Below are 20544 nucleotides of genomic sequence, written 5' to 3'. Positions count from 1 at the left end.
AAATGAAATAGAATTGCAAATATTATTTCACTTGGATGTTTTGAAAAGCAAGTTTTGGTTTAAAGTAACTCCAAAAACGTATGGGTAAAAAGGCAAAAGGAAACCCCAAGGTGAACCAAAAAAACCCAAGTTGACAGGCTCTATGATTGGCCATTATGGGATAACCATTATGGATTTTAATTAAAAATTGATACTTAAGAATTCATTAACGTAGTTTAAATAATGAAGTGGCGACAAGTTTCTAAAGTGTTTACACATTCAAGCGAAAAATGTAAGGCGGGATATAACTTTCGATCTCTGAAAAATATTTACAAAAATCAAGTTGCGATATCAAAATATACCAAAAAATCTCTATCCTACCATTACAGGGTCCCTCGTTCCAAACGGAGAAATGCGGCCAATCTATATTAGAGACCTGGAATTGCTTTTATACACCATGTGGAGCAGGGCATAAACAACGTCGCACTGATGTTTCCCAAGAAATTGGTCCCGGTTGTCGGTGGGGTTGTGTTGTTCATCTAGTAGCTTCGAAGTCGAAAAGGATTATTTCTGGAGCAACACAATGTTGTCCGGGAAGATAATTTTGGTTACTGCTGATAAGAAGGAAATTTGGAATGTACTTAAGATAGAAATTAAATTTAATATGTGAGTGCATCTCCCTTAGGCTAATAAAACAAAAACATACATTATCAGAGAGAAGATAGCAAATACCTATTTAATGTCATGAAAATGGCAATAACAAATTAACTTTTCCACAAATTTGTTCTACAAATATAACCTCCACTTCCTTACAACAAACCCATATTCACCAAATTTTATTGTGATTTGTTTAACAAACAAATCCTAACTATGTTTTAAATTCACCCAGACAAATAACTTGGCAAACTACAAATAAACCGAGAAAAATATCCTGATGCCTTTTTGAATAAAAACTCCTTTAATAATCTCATACATCTGCGGCAACATCGGGGTAAAAGCTCTACACAATCTTAGCTAAGAAAAAACATGCACTCAACCAGCTAACAAAGCCATCTAAACTATTGATCCCTAGAGAATAAGTAACTGTAACAGCGGGACCACAAAAGTCACTACAGAAAATTCATGCACATAAACCATTGAATGGTATTTTGTGGACTAAAGCAATCAACGCTAACTTTAACTAACGCGTCTGAATGAACAATGGTGTATGTGTGGGATATGTGAATTTGTGACTGCATACATAAATATGTATGTATGTGTGTACAACACCTCATTGGAAATTTATGGAGGAAATAAACCAAAAAATAAAATGAAATTTTGCTGAAAATATGGAATGTTATAGAAATCGAAACAATAAATTAAAACGTTAGGAAAATAGAAATAAAGGATCCACAACAAAAGCTGGGATGAAGACAAAACATACGAAGCTAAAAGGGCAATATGCGAAAAGAAAAGCAAAGAAGAATGAGAAGCTAAATCAACTATTATAGGTCACCAAAATAATGAAGAAATTTTAATACTGAAATTTCTATTGACTTCCATAGAATCGGATTGTCTCTTTGAAATCATAGAAAGACAAATTGATTTAATTTTTCTAGGAAGGGAATGGAAAGCTATCACACATTAAATTCTTCATAGAAATCAAGAAATTTCGTAAAGAAAGTGCTACCAGTATCACGAATAAGAAACATAGTAATTTTATCTATTTTTAATAGGAAACCTGCTAGATTTTTATAAGAAGACCTACTGCTAGAACGACCCACGAGTCTACTATGAAAAGGATGGGACGACTTACTTCTCTTCTATAGCAAGAGTTTTGGGAAGATCTGCTAAACTTCTATATGAAGAGTTAATAAAGAGACACACTATTTTTTTTTCTTAGGAAGCCTAGCTGTTTTCTATAAGCAGGAACTACTGAACTTTTATGAGAAGTCCTATTGGTCTTCTATCAGAAGACTTACTGACATTATGTAAGAAGGTCTACTTGCCTTCTGTTAAAAGACCGACTTCCCTTTTGTAAAAAGACCCACAGATCTCTATAGGACGGCTTTCCTTCTATAGGAAGGCCTACTTGGACTTTCTATTCGAAGACCTACTGGTCATACATATATCTGAAGACCAATTGGTCTTCTGTTAGAAAACCTACAGGTCTTCTATAAGAAGGGCTACTCCTATTGTATAAGAAGACCATCTGGTCTTCCAAAAGGAGGCTTTATTGTTTTCTGTGGGAAGACTCAAATGCTTGTTTTTTGAAATATTTATACTTTTTTACATACAAATGAACTGTTTTGTAGGATCTAGGGGGGTGGGGGCAGCTGCCCCTCCCTAGATATTCCTGGCTACGTCCATGATTGTTAATGTCAAAAACATGTTTGCTTAATTTTTTAAAAATTGTTGTCCATTGTATTTGCCAGTCACTGGTTTCGCCATTTCATAACGTTCCGCTTATGTACATATTTTTCCCATTATATATGCTAATATTTTATGGTAATAGGATTCAATTTTTCCATATTGTAATCCAATAAACGAAACAATAAAAACGATTGGAAAGAAATTGAAAATTAAGGAAGACAAAAGAAAATAACAAGCAAATCTTTAAAATTGAGGATAGCCAAACACGCCAAACACCTTACAAGACGTGTTGCTACAATATAGACCTTGAGCATCTCGCATTCCCCTTCTTTCTAGTCATCAATAGAAAGTTCATCAATAAGAACATACCATTTCATCGCCCCACTGCTTCCTATTTGGTTAATATACCTAAGTGTTATCCTTAATATTTGCTTATATTGCTTTATAGTATATTCTCTAAATTGTATTTCTTTACCGTACTATTCAGCCCCTAATTTCCTTTTTTTCCACCCTCTTCGTCTATAACAACCTCAAGTGACCTAAACAATTTTCATTAGAAGGTATCTTCTCTGCTTTCAATCCATTTGACTCATATCTATCCGATTGTGTTTTCATCTTTTTGGTCTATATATTTCTTGTTCTTCTTTTTTTGGTCTTTGTTCCTTGTCAGCCTTGTCAGTGTTGTTCTAAGCTTGTAGTTGTTGCTGTTAAAATGTATTTACATTGTGTAAACGACAAAATCAACTTGAAATTACATTACAATACATTTTCAATCATGGGCATATAGATCAAATGTGTTCTTCTTTGACACAGCGGTGCCGAAGCTTTTCGGCAATTTACACACATACGACCCGAATGCGTAGAAAGAGCGTACGAAAAAGAGATACTGTTTTGATTTGTTTTTGTTTTGTAGCGTGCGTGCATAAAAACACACTAACACACAGTCATAAGTTGCCAATAGTTTGAATACATTCACATTTTGGGCTGTTCTCTTTTTGGTCACGTCTGATATAGATTGTCATTCTCCTATTCTTACTTTCACTTAGTACGACCTCTTTAAGACGAATAAGGATGTGAAATGGAATTGTGAGTAGAAATAAACACAATGGCGAGCAACGATATACATATAATAATAGGGACAGAGATGTGGACTTGGAATTTCCCAATCAAGAACATTGTGGACCAATTTCTTAAATAAACTCTTAAGGACTCCGTACATAAGCGGCTGCATTTTTATACCCTCCACCATAGTATGGAGGGTATATTAAGTTTGTTTTTCCGTTTGTAACGCATTGAAATACTCATTTGCGACCCTATAAAGTATATATATTCTTGATCAGGGTAAAATTCTAAGTCGATCTGAGCACGTCCGTCCATCCGTCCGTCCGTCCGTCCGTCCGTCTGTGGTAATCACTCTAGCATCCACAAAAATGGAGATAGGACGCTGAAATTTTGGGAAAATGCGTCTTTTGTTTGCAGGCAGGTCAAGTTCGATGATGGGCTATATCGGTCCACGTTTTGGCATAGCCCCCATATAACGGTACCCCCCGATTTACGGTATTTTGACGTTTTTAGCTACATTTTCAGACCGATTTGGCTATAATTTGACATTTAGGGTTCTTAAGTGTCAATAAACATATATAACAAAACTTGTGGACATAGGTCCACGTTTTTGGTATAGCCCCCATATAACGGTACCCCCCGATTTGCGGTATTTTGACGTTTTTAGCTACATTTTTAGACCGATTTAGCTATAATTTGACATTTAGGGTTCTTAAGTATCAATAAACTTATATAACAAAAGTTGTGGACATAGGTCCACGTTTTGGTATAGCCCCCATATAACGGTACCCCCCGATATTCGGTATTTTGACGTTTTTAGCTACATTTTCAGACCGATGTAGCTATAATTTGACATTTATGATTCTTAAGTGTTAATAAACTTATATATTAGAAGTTGTGGACATAGGTCCACGTTTTGGTATAGCCCCCATATAACGGTACCCCCCGATTTACGGTATTTTGACGGTTTTAGCTACATTTTCAGACCGACTTAGCTATATTTTGACATATGGGGTTCTTAAGTGTCATTAAACTTATTTAACAAAAACGTGGACATAGGTCCACGTTTTGGTATAGCCCCCATATAACGGTACCCCCCGATTTACGGTATTTTGACGGTTTTAGCTACATTTTCAGACCGACTTAGCTATATTTTGACATATGGGGTTCTTAAGTGTCATTAAACTTATTTAACAAAACTTGTGTACATAGGTCCACGTTTTGGTATAGCCCCCATATAACGGTACCCCCGATTTGCGGTATTTTGACGTTTGTAGCTACATTTTCATACCGATTTAGCTATAATTTGACATTTAGGGTTCTTAAGTATCAATAAACTTATACAACAAAAGTTGTGGACATAGGTCCACGTTTTGGTATAGCCCCCATATAACGGTACCCCCCGATTTACGGTATTTTGACGGTTTTAGCTACATTTTCAGACCGATTTAGCTATAATTTGACATTTAGGGTTCTTAAGTATCAATAAACTTATACAACAAAAGTTGTGGACATAGGTCCACGTTTTGGTATAGCGCCCTTATAACGGTACCCCCCGATTTACGGTATTTTGACGTTTTTAGCTACATTTTCAGACCGATGAAGCTATAATTTGACATTTAGGGTTCTTAAGTGTAACTAAACTTATATAACAAAAGTTGTGGACCTAGATCCACGTTTTGGTATAGCCCCCATATAAAGGTACCCCCGATTTACGGCATTTTGACGTTTTTATCTACATTTTCTGACCGATTTAGCTATAATTTGACATTTAGGGTTCTTAAGTGTAACTAAACTTATATAACAAAAGTTGTGGACCTAGGTCCACGTTTTGGTATAGCCCCCATATAAAGGTACCCCCGATTTACGGCATTTTGACGTTTTTATCTACATTTTCTGACCCATTTAGCTATCAATTGACATTTAGGGTTCTTAAATGTCAATAAACATTTATAACTAGTGGACATATGTCCATGTTTTGGAATAGCCCCTATATAAAGTTACCGCCCGATTTCAGGTATTTTGAGAATTTTACCTACAAGTTTTAACCGAATTATCTGTAATTTGAACATTTGACATTTGAAATTCTTAGTGGTCACCACACCTCTCCACCAAAAATTGTCAAGAAAGCCCCCATATAACGGTACCTTCCGATTTTCAGTAATTTGATGATTTTACCTACAATATAAAACCGAACTAGCAGCAATTTGACATTTGAAGTTCTTAGTGGTCACAACACCTCTCCATCAAAAATTGTCAACATAGCCCCAATATAACGATACTTCCCGATTTTCGGTACTTTGAGGATTTTACTTAAAATGTTTAACCGAACGTAGGTCCATGTTTTGGTATAGCCACAAAACAAACCTCCCGATTTTCCGTACCTTAGCTTTATGTTTTGGACCAACTTTCTGTAATTTGTTCATTTAAGTTCATATTTTCGTATAGCCCAGATACCTCCGAACTAGCTGTTAATGACATTTGAAGTTCCCACGTTATGTACCGATTTTCGATATTTTGAGGATTCTAGTTAAATTTTTTAACCGAATTAGGAGCTATTTGGCATTAAAGGCTCCCATCAAAAACCGTCAACATAGGCCCATGTTTTATTATAACCCCTATATAACAGTACTTCCCAATTTCTAGCCCACCAAAAATTGTCAACAGTTAGATATAGGCACCATAAAAAGGACCTCCCGAATGAAGCATTTTATGTACATTATCTGACATTTTAACGTACTCACTTAAAGTTGGGGACAGGAATGAATATTTTATGGTGGAGGGTATGAAAAGTTCGGCCCGGCCGAACTTAATGCTTTTTTACTTGTTTTCCTTAAGTTATATCTGGTAAAAGACTAAAAGGCAAAGGGAAACCTAGTTCGAATTCGGCTGTGCGCATAGTAGTCGAAATAACTGATCTAGCGGCGCGAAATTAATAAATTTTGTACAAAAATAGTATTCAGTATCTTGTGGGATTTAAGCTAAATTTTCCCCCCAAATTAGGTGTAATTTCGTATTTGGAGCTCCCAGCGGCCACAAACATTTCTCAGTTTTATAGTTTGATTTTTTGACTTTCGCGCCGCTAGATCAGTGGTTTCGACCAGTGTGTTCCGTTTTTTTTCTTTTAACAGAAATTACTTAAGCAAGAATACCATGCTGTTTATCTACATGCTGTTTATCTATATTAAGAAACCCAAAGGACGGATCCGCCGTGAGTCGAACTTCCGCGTTATGGCGTGATGAAGTTTTTGCTAGAGACAAAATCGATTAGTTGTCAATAAGAGCCATACCTAAAATTTTCTGAGCGACCTTTTTGCAGAACATTTCGAAGCTGAAAAACGTCATCTTGTGGTACTTTTATATCGGCTCTTAAAATAAAGGACGAAAAGGATAGTGAAGGAAGCGAGTTAGAAGGTCGAAGTGCTCTAGGAAAATAATCCTCATTCGATTTGACTGCAGACATATCATCTCAAAACTAAGAAAAAACAACAGTGAACAAAGATATAACGCTAATTCCTGATGGCTTACCTGGTCTCTAGCAAAAACTTCATCACGCCATAACGCGGAAGTTCGACTCATGGCGGATCTGTCCTTTGGGTTTCTTAATATACTCACCAAGGGCTTTCATCTCCAAAAGGAATTATCTCTTCCCCAGACTTTCACCTCCATTTCGTTGCACAGTGTAATAAAAAAGGCAGAAGCGGTCCAAAGTTCAATAAAGTTTAAGTGTAATAAATAAAGAGTCTCGAGCTACCTTGACTTTATATCAATGACCACAACCCTTGATGGTGATGTTGCTTGAAAACAAGCATGAATACAGCAGTGCCCTTATAGTCCATTTACACACATCTATAACCTATATATGAGTAACACAGTACATCCATAAGTTCACCCACATTTTATCTATGGCCACACATGTGAACTTTCCGAACTTCTTGAATACATTGTAGCGATGCACCAATAAATATGTTAGACTGGTGGCACAAATTCATCATTAAGATTTCACATCATCATATTTAACGATTTTCTCAAAAGGCGAAGCAAGTCATTTGTATGATACAGTGGAACGAAATAGGAGGACATATACGTATGTGTACTCTATACGCCTGTTTGTTGCGCTGAAAATCGTCTGAGATAAGGCTACGTCCACATTAAGAGTAGTATGTTAAGGTATGTATGTTTTTGACGTAAAGCATCCATATCCTATAGTTATGTGTGCTTTTGTTTGAGGTTGTGTATATGTGCGGAAAGAATAGTTATGTGATTTCGCACAATGTGCAAATGACACGTATTTGGTTTTTCCAATATTTTTTCTTTATCCACAATTATTTTTACAAGACATCTGTGACCATTCCTTTCTTATTTTAGAATCATGATTCGTTTCCTTTAGAGTGTTTGGCCAAATTACTTTGGATGTGAAATATTGTGGATATTCTTTCCTTTTTATACGTACTCATATATGTTGATTGAAAAAATATTCACATATAAAAGTTATCGAGGCTTACACTTATTGATATTAAAATTTGACCTTTTTAGGATATATAATATTTAATAGTCAAATATTATCAACAGCTCCAACAAATATTGAAAAGTTATTCTAATAAAATCATAATATTGGAAATATACACAGAGAATGTTAAATAGGTAAATAGGTAAATGAATGAGGATGGGTGGTATGAAGTTGTTAAAATTGATGAGTGAATCATTGTGCGGGTTCTGTAGTTTGAATATCCTATAAATACGTTGCACTGACAAAGTGCTCATAAAAACAAGTAAAAAAGCATCAGTCAGCTGTGCTAATGGAGATATACCCTCAGTCTCTGACCAAAAAAAAGCAAACACAACACACGGTGCTTCTGAACCAACTTTAAATGAAAGGTGCTTAAACCTGGGAAGAAGAAGAAAATTCAAAAAACAAATCAAAAATGTTTTTGAAATTGGGACAATGAATTGACTGTACCGCCTCCTTATCCTGGCGACCACCAACTAAAATGTATGCTTAGTACAATAAAGCTTGAATTAATAACCTTATAAGGTGCCACCGTGGTGCAATGGTGTGCTCACCCGCCTTGCACGCTGGAGGTCGTGGGTTCGATTCCCCGGCCAGTCAACATCAACATTTTCAACGGTGGCAAAATACCCCTCAGTAATGTTGGCGACATTTCCTGAGTATTTCAGCCATGTAAAACTTCTCTACAAAGTGGTGTCTTAAGACACGCCGTTCGGACTCGGCGATAAACAGTAGGTCCCATATGAATGAGCTAATATGAATCGGGGTACACTCTCCCTAATCTGTAAAAATTTAAGACTTAGCCCAGACTTAGTCTCATACTGGTCTCAGTTCGTTTTGTCAAACCTTAAGCGTTTGAAGTACTTATGCTTCAAAAAATTTCTTGGTCATTTACGAAGGGGCAGTTCCCATTCTACTTTACTATGCTACTACCTGTTCCTAGTGTTCCTTGTTTGTTTTTTCATAGGTATATGCTAAAGGTACATTGCTCTAGACAAACCCGATTGAAACTTTTTTTTATTTTTTTAAATAGGAGTTATTAAAGGGTTGCAATGGGGAATATTCATTCCATCTCATTCTGCTTAAATAAACATTATTATCGTTTACCCGTTTCCCATTCATAGGCTCTGGCTATATAGCTGCTTTACTACATGTTTGGTTTAACTTTAGTTGCCAACATAGGTGGCATAATAAACACCAACACTTGCACACATTAAACTGTTTCGCACTCAAACACACAATCGTTTCATGAATTGTTAATGTCTGTTTTGCTGTTGAATGCAATCGGAATTAAAATTCATCATAGCAGATCATATGTAAACTTTCATAACATCTATGTATTTCATACCTGTATTTCAGGGGAACCTTGTGTTTAACCCATGTGCGGTTTAATGTCACTTAGATCGACTTCAACACAAAACTCTAGAGTTCCAATATAAACTTTGTCTCCTCGTGCAGATGGTCATCATCAGTGGACCATGCAGTTCTTAGAGCGGCGTTCTGACATTATTGATTGTTATTCCATCGTCTTTCATTTCTATACGTGGACGTGGACATTGGTGCCGCATAGCTTACTATCTACCGCCTTGCGGAACTCCCGGTTTCATTCTACGGCAGGAATAAAGACTCATGAGTCTTAGGGAGGTAGAACTTGGGTTGAGGCGTCGAGTTAGAAACTTGGAAAAATACTCTACTGTGAATAAAACTTCGCATGAATAAACCCGAATGAATATTATCTAGATCCACAATTATTGGAACAGATGCAAGTTGCTGCCATGATAATAGTTGACAGTAGTCCCACAGATACCTTCTTAGGAAAAACCAGTAGGAAAAGACCAAAGTCGGTCGGGGCCGACTATGTAATACCCTACACCAGTCGAAATATGTAAAAATGGAATAATTAGTATACATCCCAATACGCAAATTGGAGCCATATTTGGGGAAAATCGTTAAAATACCTAAAATCGGGAGGTACCGTTATATGGGGGCTACAAAAAAACATGGACCTATCTTAACAATTTTAAGTGGCGAAATTTCGTGGCCACTGGGAACCACATATGTAAAATTTCAGCTAGTTCAAGCAAAAAATGTGGCTAAGATCCCTAAAATACCTTAAATCGGGAGGTATCGTTATATGGGGACTATACCGAACCGTTTACCTATCTTGACAGTTTTTAGTGGAGCAATTTCGCGGCCATTGATAACCTCAAATGTAAAATTTCAGCTAGTTTGGGCAAAAAATGTGGCTAAGATCCATAAAATACCTTAAATCAGGAGGTATCGTTATATGGGGACTATACCGAACCGTGGACCTATCTTGACAATTTTTAGTGGAGCAATTTCGCGGCAATTGGGGGCCTCAAATGTAAAATTTCAGCTGGTTTGGGCAACAAATGCGGCTAAGATCCTTAAAATACCTTAAATCGGGAGGTACCGTTATATGGGGGCTATACCAAAACTTGGACCGATATAGCCCATCTTCGAACTTGATCTTCCGACGGCTAAAAAAATGGTATTCCCCAATTTTCAGCGAAATCGGTCAACAAATGCGACCTGTATGTTGCGGACGGACATGCATAAATCGACTCAGAAAGTGATTCTATGTATATCCCTAGAAGTAACTATGGGTCTATCTCGCTTCCTTTTGTATGTTACATACAAATGCACTAACACATAATACCCCTTACCACATAGTGGTGTAGGGTATAAAAATTTAGAAGTTTTAAGTCACAACTACTAATATTCATGGTATGTTTGATTTTCATTCGCATAAGGGTTAAGAATCAAGTCCGTTCGGCTGTGGCCTTCCCAAACTTTAAATATTCAAACAATCAAACGACGTGAACAAGCATCATGAATGATGAATGCAATATTGAATTGATATCAACTCCCTAGACGAAAACAATAGTGACACATAGCCTGCATTATCGCCAGCAGAATACCATACATTCATTTCAGTGCTTTCCCCACAGGTCTGGGCTCGCCTCACTGAAATAGTGATTGAACAAAAATACAAAAAAAAAATCCGACCTTTTACTAACATGGATACTACATTCATTCATTTACATGCCTTTTCTATTTATCCTCTGTCTATTTCAGGTTGATGGTGACGGAACCATTGCCTTGCAGTTAAGCTTTCTATGTTTGCCATGTTCCACACAATACATCAAAATACGTGATGGACCATCAAGCGATGGACCATAACGATACCTCCCGATTTAAGGTATTTTATGGATCTTAGCCACATTTTTTGCCCAAACTAGCTGAAATTTTACATTTGAGGTTATCAATGGCCGCGAAATTGCTCCACTAAAAACTGTCAAGATAGGTAAACGGTTCGGTATAGTCCCCATATAACGATACCTCCCGATTTAAGGTATTTTAGGGATCTTAGCCACATTATTATCAACATTATTGGTTGAGTTACGCGGTGGTGGCAAGATTGGGATTGTGGGTAGCAGCAGCAACACAGTTGGAGCTAATGAGAACCAGTTTAATGACAATTCACCTGTTATTGTGGAATGCAGCGGAGCTCAATTGTTATTGGAGTTCTTTGCCGGTGATGATGGTGGTGGTGGTAGAATTGCAAACAATACTGAAATTCATACGGGTCTAATATGTACTGGTGGTTTTTTGGCTAATGTTGAACTAAATGGTAAATGATTTTTGTCTCTGTATATGGTGGGGGAGAGTGATGAATTATTTAAACTTTATTTGGGGAATATTTGTTTCAACTTTCTAGGGAATAATGCAAGCGCCACATCAAGTCTCTTATGACAGTCGCTGGTTTTACAGAAAAAAGTAGAAAACTTCAACAAAATCCTGCATTAAAAATCAAATTTAACTTTGTTTACTTAGTTGTCGTTGCTTTTGCCAGTATTATCATTCTAATAAGCGCATTGTTGGGTAAGTTTCCCTTCATTGAATCCTCTTCTCGTTATACATAAGATGACTTCCTTTCATAGGCACCCAATATGTGCTACGTTACCGCAAATATCACTTGACCTTAGCTAAGCGACGTGATGAGGGTTCCCGCCTGCATACACACAGTGCTTCAGTGAATTCACTGACCCACCTTCGAGAGCCATTTCTACTACGACTTTAATATCGGAGTTCATTTACATGGTTAAAATCCGCCCCAAACATCACCGCATTCCATACCCCGCGAAAGTGAAGATGCTGAAAATTTGGCAAGGGAGATGGAAATGAATGAGAGGAACACAAAGGAACCTACAATTAACAGGTGAGTAGATGCCTAAAATGTGGTTTGTCGGTCCTTGAACAAAATATTGTTTGAAAACTAAACGCATGGGTTTCTTCTGGTCTTTAAAAAATATTATTTAAAAAATCCACAATTAATAGCACGATTTTCCTTGAAAAATATTATTAAAAAAAATCCACGACTTATGGTCCGATGTTCCCTGAAAAAAATATTCTTGAAAAAATCCACGACTGGTAGCCCTATGTTCCCTGAAAATATTCTCTAAGAATCCAAAACTAGTAGCCCGATGTTCCCTGAAGAAATATTCTCTAAAAATCCACGTCTGATAGTCTTTTGATCTTGGAAACATATTTTCTATAATCCGCGCTTGATAGTATTTTGGTCTTGGAAAAAATATTTTCTAAAAATTTTTGGTCTTTTGGCCTTGGAAAAAATAATTCTCTAAAAATCCACGATTGAGGGTCATTTGGTCTTGGAAAAATATTTTCTAAAAATCCACGCTTGATGATCTTTTGGTCTTGGAAAAAATAATTCTCTAAAAATCCACGATTGAGGGTCATTTGGTCTTGGAAAAATATTTTCTAAAAATCCACGCTTGATGATCTTTTGGTCTTGGAAAAAATATTCTCAAAAAATCCACGCTTGATGATCTTTTGGTCTTGGAAAAAATATTCTCTAAAAATCCACGCTTGATTGTCTTTTGGACCAGGAAAAAATATTTTCTAAAAATCTATTGGTCTTAAAAAATATTTTCTAAAATTCCACGCTTGATTGTCTTTTGGACCTAGAAAAAATATTTTCTAAAAATCTATTGGTCTTAGAAAAAATATTCTCTAAAAATCCACGCTTGATGGTCTTTTGGTCTTGGAAAAAATATTCTCTAAAAATCCACTCTTGACGGTCTGTAGATCTTTGAAAAAACTTCTCTAAAACTTCACCCTTGATTGTCTTTTGGACTTGGAAAAAATATTTTCTAAAAATCCACGCTTGAAGATCTTTTGGTCTTGGAAAAAATATTCTCTAAAAATCCACGCTTGATGATCTTTTGGTCTTGGAAAAAATATTCTCTAAAAATCCACGCTTGATTGTCTTTTGGACTTGGAAAAAATATTTTCTAAAAATCCACGCTTGATTGTCTTCTGGACCTGGAAAAAATATTTTCAAAAAATCCACGCTTGATTGTCTTTTGGACCTGGAAAAAATATTTTCTAAAAATCTATTGGTCTTTGAAAAAATATTTTCAAAAAATCCAGGCTTGATAGTCTTTTGGTCTTAGAAAAAATATTTTCAAAAAATCCGCGCTTGATGGTCTTTTGGGCTTGAAAAAAATTCTCTAAAAATCCACGCTGGATGGTTTTTTGATCTTGGAAAAAACTTATCTAAAAATCCACGCTTGATTGTTTTTTGGATCTGGAAAAAATATTTTCTAAAAATCTATTGATGGCTTGATGGTCTTTTGGTCTTGGAAAAAATAACTCTCTAAGAATCCACGGTTTTTGGTATTTTGTCCTTGGAAAAAATAATTCTCTAAAAATCCAAGTTTTGGTCTTTTGGCCTTTGGAAAAATAATTCTCTAAAAATCCATGATGGATGGTTTTTTGATCTTGGAAAAAACTTATCTAAAAATCCACGCTTGATTGTCTTTTGGACTTGGAAAAAATATTTTCTAAAAATCCACGCTTGATAGTCTTTTGGTCTTGGAAAAAATATTTTCAAAAAATCCGCGGTTGATGGTATTTTGGCCTTGGAAAAAAGAATTCTCTAAGAATCCACGCTTGATGGTATTTTGGCATTGGAAAAAATAACTCTCTAAAAATCCACGCTTGATGGTCCTTTGGTCTTGGAGAAATATTCTCTAAAAATCCACGCTTGCTTGTTTTTTGATCTTAGAAAAAACTTATCTAAAAATCCACGCTTGATTGTCTTTTGGACTTGGAAAAAATATTTTGTAAAAATCCACGCTTAATAGTCTGTTGGTCTTGGAAAAAGTATTTTCAAAAAATCATCGGTTGATGGTCTTTTGGCCTTGAAAAAAATAATTCTCAAAGAATCCACGCTTGATGGTCTTTTGGCATTGGAAAAACTGATTCTCTTAAAGTTCACGCTTGGTGGTCTTTTGGCCTTGGAAAAATAATTCTCTAAAAATCGACGCTTGATGGTCTGTAGGCCTTGGAAAAAATAATTCTCTAAAAATCCACGCTTGATGGTCCTTTGGTATTGAACAAATATTTTGTACAAATCACGCTTTATAGTCTTTTGGTCTTGGAAAAAATATTTTTTGTAAAAATCCACGCATGGTAGTTATTTGGTCTTGGAAAAGTATTTTCTAAAAATCCACGCTTGATAGTCTTTGGTCTTGGAAAAATAATACTCTAAAAATCCACGCTTGATGGTTTTTGGCAGTGGAAAAACTAATTCTCTAAAAATCCACGATTGATGGTCTTTTGGCCTTGGAAAAAATATTCTCCAAAAATCCACGCCTAATGGTCTTTTGGTCTTGGAATAAATACTATCCAAAAACTTCTAGGTTCCGAGTTCTCCCTAGGTATTCATGAGGATTTTAAACTAGATTATTATGACTATAATGTTAAAAATGCAGGTGCGACCCCTGAATCATATTTGGGTATGAATCCAGCGCATTATATATGGGTACCACCTTTCGATGATACAACCGATAATGCAGACCGAGATGATGATAACGGACATAAAACTACAAGGTAGAAATCAAAATCTTCGATGTCTTTAAGTGGACGTAATGATGAGGAATCTATACCCACGAATTTTTCACTACGAAAAGAAAATAACCAAGGCGAGGAATTAGAAACCATCCTCAAAACCGATTCCATGAATGGTCCTTATATTGAAAAGGAAACATCAGTTGTTAAATCTGCAAGTGACAGACGCACATATTACTCAGTGGCAGTGGTTGATATACAATTTGTGGATGACAGCGATGGAAGTGATCCAGAAATAGCATCGAAGAAAACGTAAAGAAATAAGAAAAGTATAAAATTGTGCGAAATATAAAAAAGGCTAGCGGAACACTGTTACAAAATCAAAGAAAAGCTAAGAAAATAACAGAAGTTTAGCATGAAGGGATTTCCAAAAAATATCTGAGGCATTAAGAAGGGAGGAGGCTTTTTACCTGTAAATGACTGTGATATTAAAACATTAGGTTTAAATTTAAGTTCAATAACAAAAGTTTTGATTCTGTGTTAATTCAATCAATATACACTACAATTTTAGTCGCATCCGCAATATCAATTTAGGTCGTGAGCTATTCAGATATAAATTTTATATAATATTTCCCATACTTAAGACCAGTTAACTTACTTTAGCCAAATATAGTTATAATCAAGAAAAAAATTAATTACAATTTTAAATTAAATAAATAAAACTATTAAATAACATTTGTGTTTAATTTTTGAGGAACGGAAGCCGAAATAACTAACTATCCAGTATTAAAATATTCATTAACACTTTGTATCACGACGTTGCTCGGGTGGTACCGTTCTGTATGGGCTATATCAAAACGAGGACCGATGATATGGGACCTACAGTTTATCGCCGAGTCCGAACGGCGTGTCTAAGACACCACTTTTGTAGAGAAGTTTTACATGGCTGAAATACTCAGGAAATGTCGCCAACATTACTGAGGGGTATTTTGCCACCGTTAAAAAGTGTTTGGATGTTGCGTGGCCGGGGAATCGAACCCACGACCTTATGTGTGCAAGGCGGGTGTGCATACCATTGCACCACGGTGGCACTATACCACATTAAAAATTGCGAGCTGTATCTTGATTTCAACAGACGGACGGACGGACAGACTTACAGACGGACGGACGGACGGACATGGTTATATCGACTTAGAATTTTACCCTGACCAAGAATATATATACAGTCGGACCTCGATTATCCGTGATGGTCGGGACCGGAAGCATTACGGATAATCGATTTTCCCGGATAATGGAGGTAATGCTTTAACGCAGTTTTTGAACATATTTTTTAAGTAAAAATGACATAATATTGTACAATAATATGAAGATCTGCATTTTTTATTAAATTCGTTACGGTAATCCACCAAATTTTAGAAGGATACATAATATCATCGTCATCAGATTCATCTAAATGGACTTTGTCCCATGGTTTTTGTGATACCATAAATACACAAATTGTGTAATACGGGAGAATTTCCAGTTTTCGTTTGTTTACCTTCTGTTTGCTTAATCAGATTAATTGGAAAGTGTGTTTTTACTCCCGGGCAATGAAGTTTATAACGAAAAATAGAGGAAATGGAAAAAAGTCCAACATTTCTTTTCTATCACGGATAATGGAGGTTCCCGGATAATCGATTCACGGATAATCGAGGTTCAACTGTACTTTATAGGGTCTCCGTTGAATATTTCGATGTGTTACAAACGAAGTGACTAATTTTATTATACCCTCCATATTATCCACGGTGCTCTTGAAGCAACTTTAAATGGAAGGTGCTTACACCTGGGAAGTTTTTGCGGATTCTGAAATTACAATGTTCATAGATGAGAAAAATCAAAAAACAAAAAATCGCCCGAGCGCTTTTTAAATAAATCGCGATTCAATTTGACATTTTTAGTGGTTTATTAGGTTTTCACGATTTTGCTTGGAAACCGCAAGTCCTATCAAAATGGGACTAAAGAAAATATTATAGGTGTGCAAATTCTTTACAAGAGTGACCTTTATGATAATTTCGCAGGTTTTACCTTTATTTAGATATAGAAGTTCAAATTGGGACAATGCATTGACTGTATCGCTACCTTATAAAACAATGTCATACATAGAGCGCCTTAACTAACTTTAAGTGAAAACGGCTTACACCTGGGAAGTTTGTGCGGATTTCGAAACAGCAATGTTCATAGATGAGAAAAATCCAAAATCACGGAAAAATCGCTGGAGAGATTTTTAAATAAATCGCGGTCAAAGTTCACATGGATATATTTTTGGACACATTCTCCATACAGGGGGATACACTGTACAGTGGTAACAAAATAACTATGATTAATGAAAAAGAACGAATAAGATATTTAAAAATTATTTAGAAGGATAAAATGTTCTACAATAAGATTCGGCAGTTGGCTTAACTTATGAAAAGGAAACTCTAAACACATCTGCAATAACGTTAAGGAGATATGATAAGCTATTTTTCAATCATTATAAAGGGACAATCCAAAACTTCATCACGTCATAATTCCGAAACTTACCCTAAAGCGAAAATGTTGTTTTGGGTTTTTTATATACCCAATGCTCAAAAACCCTGTTGCACAGTGTAGTGATTATAAAGAATGAATCATTCATAGTTATTTTACACCGAGACTCACGGTCTCATTCACATTAAGGACAATCAATGGCAATAAAATTTCAACCAACATAGCAAAGGAAATGTGCAAAAATAAAACTAAACGAACGTCCACCATTTATGCATAAATGTTTTAGCCATATGCATTCCTATTGCAACATCAGTTACAACCACCTTTATTGTTGAACTTCACAACAGAAGGTAAGAAGTAAAACACCTCACCCATACTCCGTAACGCATTGTTAAAACAACACCAAACACCGGACTTAGGGGGTGGCATGATGCACATGGAGGGTCATAAAAACAGCCCCTAATAGTAAAATCGAATGTTATTCTATTTGGTTATTCTTCCATGTTATTCTATTGCCGGTTGTGAGAGAACACTTAACAGTTATTCATTGCAATTTCATTGAGATTTTCAGTGAGGCAGCTCTCTTTCTTATCTCATATTCCTTTCGTTTGTTGTTTATGTGCACTTGCACACATGTTGATGTCTGTTTTGTTTTGCTGTAATTAAAGTATTTCCGAGAGAGTTAGTAATAACGATGCTCACCACTTGACGGAATGTGTTTGTGTTTGAGCAACCACAATAAATACAGTTCTGTTATTTTATGAAAGACAAAGAGAAGAGATATTCTCATTCAAGAAAATCAAATAAGAATATTGTTAAACTACCCTCTGTTAAATTTAAACGCATTTTACTTTTTTAAACATGAGTTTGCATATCTGGCGGTGTAAATAAAGCATATCTAGCAAAATTTTAACGACACGTACTAACAATTCGTGTAAGCTAATGCTTCCTCCCCATAAACATTCTATGCACTTACACAATCTGGCAACCCTTCGTATAGCTTTGTTTTGATTTTAGCCGGCATTTTTGCCAGCTACCATATCCTCAGTGGGTACAAACGCAACAGAAGCCGACTCAGCAGCAGCTGTAGCAAGGATAGCAGTCGCGACGGCTATGAGCAGCTACATAGGGCAGACCAAAACACTGTATTTCCACCACGAAGCAACGTTGTAGTCGACGTTGCACTGCTTACGTTCTATGCTTGTCTGCCATCATTGTTGTCCTTACTGTCTGCTGCCCTCGTTTGGAGTGCGTTTGGAGTATGCGTTCAACACCAACCGAAAACAGACAATTTTATCACGAAAAGAAGAAAAAATTAATAGACGTGGAATACCACGCGTCGTAACATTTGTTAACAGAAAAACAAAAAGTGTTCACAGTGGATGTCGTTGGCCTTGTGCCAAATACGTGAATGAAATATTTAGGAATGAAATTCAAATTGCTTACCGCAAAAATAATAAAAAAGACAATTGCACAAAAAATAAATATGAGTGAAAGGGTAAAAGTCAAAGGTTTCAAAAATACTGTCGAAAGAAGAAAAAACTAAGTCCCAATTTGCATTAGACGAGTTCACTTGCGGCAAGTCTCAGTTTGTAGGAGTGGAAAAAAATTGCTCGTACCGTTAATTTTTAGGCAATTCCTTTTATATTTTTCGTTTTTATACCCTCCACCATAGTATGGAGGGTATATTAAGTTTGTCATTCCGTTTGTAACACATCGCACTAATCATTTGCGACCCTATAAAGTATATATATTCTTGATCAGGATAAAATTCTAAGACGATCTAGCCATGCCCGTCCGTCCGTCTGTTGTAATCACTCTAGCGTCCGCAATAATTAAGATAGAGTGCTGAAATTTTGCATCCGAGGGTCTTTTTTTCATAGGCAGGTCAAGTTCGAAGATGGGCTATATCGGTCCACTCTTTGGTATAACCCCCATATAACGGTACCTCCGGATTTGAGGTATTTTGACGTTCTTCACCACATTTGCAGACCGAATTAGCTATAATTTGGCACTTAGGGTTCCTAGTGATCAACAAACTTATATGTCAAAGGATATGGGCATAGGTCCATGTTTTCCGTATTTTGAGAATTTTAGCCACAATTTTTAACCGAACTATCTGCAATTTGACATTTGAGGTTCTCAGTGGTCCTGAAATATCTTCACCAAACATCTTCAACATAGGTCCATGTTTTGGTATAGCCCCCATATAACGGTACCTCCCGATTTTCGGTATTTTGAGAATTTAAGCCACAATTTGTAACCAAACTATCAGCAATTTGACATTTGAGGTTCTCAGTGGTCATGAAATATCTCCACGAAACATCGTCAACATAGGTCCATGTTTTGGTATAGCCCACATATATCGGTACCTCCCGATTTTCGGTATTTTGAGAATTTTAGCTAAAATTTTTAACCGAACTAGCTGTAATTTGCCATTTGAGGTTCTCAGTGGTCATGAAATATCTCCACCAAACATCTTCTACATAGGTCCATGTTTTGGTATAGCCCCCATATAACGGTACCTCCCGATTTTCGGTATTTTGAGAATTTAAGCCACAATTTGTAACCAAACTATCAGCAATTTGACATTTGAGGTTCTCAGTGGTCATGAAACATCTCCATCAAACATCGTCAACATAGGTTCATGTTTTGGTATGGCCCCCGTATAACACTATGCAACACTGAAAATGCAAACAACTTCTAGTATGGATTTTTTGAAAGTACATATTTAGACTACAGAAACCCTAGTTGGGTTTTGTCCTGTCAGATCCAATTCGAATTTTATGGCCTCATCTAAACCGGGCTAAATCTACACTTTTTTGCATTTATCAGTCCTTTATCTCAGAAACGAATAGGAATTTGGCCTTGCTGTCTTTAGCAATATTGTAGACCTAAACTAGTAGAACTTATCTTTTGAAGAAACCACATAAGAAAAACTTCATCTAGGGCATCAAAATCAATATCTATCTATATATATATAAAATTCTTCGAGTCTGCCATGATGTTCGAAATTAAACTCCTCCGAAACGGCTGGACCGAATTCGATGAAATTTTGTATGTGGAGTTTTTAGATCTGAGAATAGGTTTTTAGCTATTTTTCATACTGGTCAGTGGAGTGACCAGGGTACCTCCCCCACAATTTTTTTTAAGAAAACGTGAAATTAAGGATATTTTTGAACGTATTGTTTAAAAATTATTTGCAATACTATGGTAAATACTGCCTCGATCCTGAA

The 20544-nt window shown here is 36.0% G+C and overlaps 1 pseudogene; it reads left to right on the top strand.

Moving 5' to 3' along the window:
• The window catches only part of LOC141403250 (uncharacterized), a 242385-nt pseudogene that overhangs the window by 11731 nt on the left and 210110 nt on the right, over positions 1-20544 (top strand).

The sequence above is a fragment of the Musca autumnalis genome, unplaced genomic scaffold (assembly GCF_047663935.1).
Source record: "Musca autumnalis isolate F117 unplaced genomic scaffold, ASM4766393v1 scaffold_4, whole genome shotgun sequence".
In the NCBI taxonomy this organism is placed as follows: Eukaryota; Metazoa; Arthropoda; class Insecta; order Diptera; family Muscidae; genus Musca; species Musca autumnalis.
The sequence above is the reverse complement of the archived record's forward strand: the minus strand, read 5'-3'. Positions and strand labels throughout refer to the sequence as shown.